We start from the raw sequence: 3,970 nt of genomic DNA on the forward strand, positions 1-3,970 counted from the left end.
ACGCCTCCCCGGCGCTCGCGGCCGAGGCGTTCGCGCTGTTCCGCCTCATGCTCCGCTCGGGCCCGCCGCCGAACGCCTTCACCCTGACCTCCCTGCTCAAGTCCCTGTCCCCGCTCCGAGCCGTCCACGAGGTGCGCCAGGCGCACGGGTTCCTCCTGAAGTCCGCGCTGGGCTCCTCCGCGCACGTCGGCGCTGCATTGCTCGATTCCTATGGAACTCTTGGCCAGGTGCACGATGCACGGACAGTGTTCGACGAAATCCCCACGAGGAACGTGGTTGTTGGGAACTCCATGGTAGCGTGCTACGTCAGAGGAGGGGAAGTGGAGGCTGCGCGGGAGGTGTTCGACGGGATGGCGGAGAGGGACGCGATCTCGTGGAACACGCTCATGTCAGGGTACCTGCGGCGGGGAGATGCTGCCGTCGCCAGGGCTCTGTTCGACGAGATGCCGCGGAGAAACGTGAACAGCTGGAACATGATGATCGCCGCGTGCTCGGAAGCCGGGCTGTGGGCTGACTCGGTAGGGGCGTTCAATCAGATGCGGCTCATGGGTTTCCAGCCTGACGCTGCGACGATGGCGGTGCTGATGTCTGCGTGTGCACAGCTTGGCTTCATGTCCGTTGCAACGCAAGTGCACGGACTCTTGCAGAAGGGCTGTGTCGAGATGAACTGCCACGTGCGGAATTCTTTGGTTGACATGATTGCCAAGTGTGGCTGCATCAGTGAAGCTCGTTCCTTGTTTGCCGAGGCACATCCAAAGGATGTCATCTCTTACAATGTGATGGTCTGTGCTCTTGCGCAACATGGACATGGCAAAGATGCCCTGAAGCTTTTTAACGAGATGACTGCAGAGGAAGGGCTGCAGCCTGATGCAGTCACATTTCTCGGTGTCCTGTCAGCTTGTGCTCATGCTGGGCTTGTGGACAATGGTGAGCACTACTTTGAGTCCATGGGAACTACGTATGCAATCCAGAAATCTGCAGATCACTATGCTTGCATGGTGGATCTCTATGGCCGAGCTGGGTTGATTGAAGAAGCGCACCGCTTTGTGAAGATAATGCCAGTCAAGCCACATGCAGGTGTATGGGGAGCATTGCTCAATGCCTGCCGTAAGCATTGCAATATTGATGTAGGTGATATCGCTGCAAGAGAACTCATCAGGATAGAACCGTTGAATCCTGGCAACTACGTTCTCCATGCAAATACACTAGCTCAAAGTCAGCGGTGGGATGCTGTTGAGGACGTACGACGATTAATGAGAGGAAATATTAATGATAAGAATACAGGATTCAGCTGGGTTGAAGTGGACGCTGTTGTTCATGAGTTCTTGGCGGGGGATTTTAGCCATCCCAGTTTTGATCAAATTTACAATATCCTGGAGCATCTGTATCTCCAACTGACTTGAGATTGTTTACTGCTAAATGTCATTAGCGGCAGGACATCACATATGTGTCCTGAAGTTTGTATCCAGCTAACCATGCACTTCAACAAGAAGAGGTGTATGTGAAGGCGAAAGCTACACCTGAAGTGGAACCTCCAAGAGGTGCTGTCTCAACTCTCAAGGATGGTTTGTTCCATAATGTTGGCAGAAATAATGCAACTTAAAAATGTGCCAAACTAACCCACGCTGTACCATACTTAGACAAAATATTAAGGTATGATTTTTTACTTTTAAGTGTTATATACAAGTGTATATATCCACACAAAATATTTTAATGGTAGGATTACTACCTGAGAGGTGACGCAACATTGCAGAATGATTGTTAAATAGATATATGTACTGTTTGCAGGATAGGGCTTGCACTCTTTTGCTTCTTAGCTACTCTTGTGATGAGGAGGTTTGACTTCGGATTACTGGCTTTGCACATATCGACATCTGCGCACCGATTAGATGGCATAGAAAGCTGGTGGATCTTGGCTGGAGTCAGGATAAATGCGTGAAAGTTTAACTGTAACTCAAATTCAGCGATATGTTCAGAGTTTTGCTGGTAATGTTTCTTAACTTTTGCAATTCATTTCCTATCATTTTTTGTATTCCTATCTAGCCTTAATGGCACATGTAACCCCTTAGATCTTGTACGTATTACTACCAACTTTTTTTTTATTTCATTAATTGCTGAATACACAACTGATGTCATGTGGGGCCACTACTATCAGCATCGCGCCTGAGCCCATGAGGGGATGACAACACTAGAGTCTTCGGGATAAGCCTCCCTGTCCCATAAACCATCTTATTCGATGATTAACTTTGTAACGATTCTTAAGTAGTCTCAAGACTTCCAAACCAGATAGGTAGTTCGGACTTATTTAACAGATATTTACAGTCTGTGACTTAAGATTTCAATGTCAATAGTCTTGCGAAAATCAGACAAACTTTAGCCTGAACAGGTAGATAATGAAGTGAACATATAACGGAGACTTGTTGTGTGATTGTAGCATATGCACACAACTAATAATGCTGTCATCCCATACATTTGTTTCCCGAGAACACTGTTAGTTGTCTTTTTTGAAAACAATGTATATGATACATGTGTATGTGCTGATCTTGGTTTTATTATTTTAAAAGCTGCTTTATGTGTTTCTTGAATCTTGACTAGTTAGTTTTGATTGCAGAAACGTGATTCTTTTGAAGTGTATTACAACTGGTATAAGGTCGTTTCTAATTCTATTGTAGCAAATGGGCATGTGACAATAATTTGTTGTCATTACATGCAAACTACTAGCAATGCTTGCGTAATTGGTCGATGTTTTAGCTCTACTGTGAAGCCACTGTCTTGAGTGCTCAACGCAATGTTCTGATCTGAGAATTTTTTTATTTTCAGGTCTGCCATGGAATATTCCGATGAGTCCAAGCGATACAGGTATTGTTGACTATTGTGAGAAGGTTTACATGTACCTGAAGTTTGGCAAGCTTGTTGCTAGGGTATGTACTGACAGGTTTAAATGCCTGTTTTACCCCGGGAAGAAGAAACAGGACTACCGCGCTGCAAAGGTGAAGGCAAATCACCAGGACCTGGCTAATCTTCTCAAGACTGATCATGCTGATTCAGCAGGATCATTGTCCGCGCGAAAAGCCGATGCACTGATTAATCCTCCTAAGCCCGTGCAAGAACAAGAACTGTTTATTTGGCCTGGATGGACATCCTTGCCAATGTTCCAGCTGAGCAAACAGAGATAGGTGGAGCCACTCTAATGCAGCAGCTAGCTGATTTCAGACCACCGTGTTTTAATGTTGCGCATTGTATCAAAGGGTACACTGGCTTTGCGGTCGTCCGTTTCGAGAAGGATTGGATTGGGTTTAAGGATGCCTACAAATCAGGTCATTTGGGTGAAGTGGATTGGAATCAGGTAGATCGACATGGAAAGTACATTTTTTGTTGGCTGACAAGAGACGAGGATTAGAATGCCAATGATCCAGTTTGTAGGTTCTTGTCAGAAAATGGTGAGCTAAAGACAATGTTTGGACTGCAACTTGAACGTCACAAACCAGATTAGTGCTAAGAGCATATTTGCTGTAACTTGAGTGCAAGTGTAATCAGATGGATCTTGGTTTTTAGAGGGCCATAGAAGACGGTAACTGGCTGCACCAAGGCTACAATGAATGTACCCTCATGGAGCTGCACTAATGGAGAAGTCTCATGCTGTAGCTGTATGGATGATTATACTCTTTTACATTGCCACCATGATCATTTCTACTTTTTAATTTTGTCTTTTTCTGCAGAAATGGGAAATATAGAGTGTTGGCCGTGAACATGTTGAAGGGGTGGAGTAATGTCTTCCGCATGTTGAATTCACTTATAATAGAGTTGTTTTTTCCAACCCTTTCAACCAAGCAATGCAACATAGTAGGGCAGTTTTTTGCTGAACTCCAGCAGTTTCTTGAAAACTTGCTTCAAGTATGAAACGTTGGGTATTCAGAGCCCTTGTTATTCCCACTGTACAACATAGATGTTTCCATAGATGGTGTATATT

General features: G+C 45.4%; 1 long non-coding RNA gene across 1 annotated transcript; it reads left to right on the forward strand.

The window, feature by feature from the left end:
- Positions 1-592: 592 nt before the first annotated feature.
- On the forward strand, positions 593-3,650 carry LOC124655253. The gene is made up of 3 exons (XR_006988614.1): positions 593-1,653; positions 1,789-1,986; positions 2,821-3,650. It is a non-coding gene; the product is annotated as an uncharacterized LOC124655253 (long non-coding RNA).
- Positions 3,651-3,970: the final 320 nt, after the last annotated feature.

Source organism: Lolium rigidum, chromosome 5 (assembly GCF_022539505.1).
Source record: "Lolium rigidum isolate FL_2022 chromosome 5, APGP_CSIRO_Lrig_0.1, whole genome shotgun sequence".
Taxonomy (NCBI): domain Eukaryota; kingdom Viridiplantae; phylum Streptophyta; class Magnoliopsida; order Poales; family Poaceae; genus Lolium; species Lolium rigidum.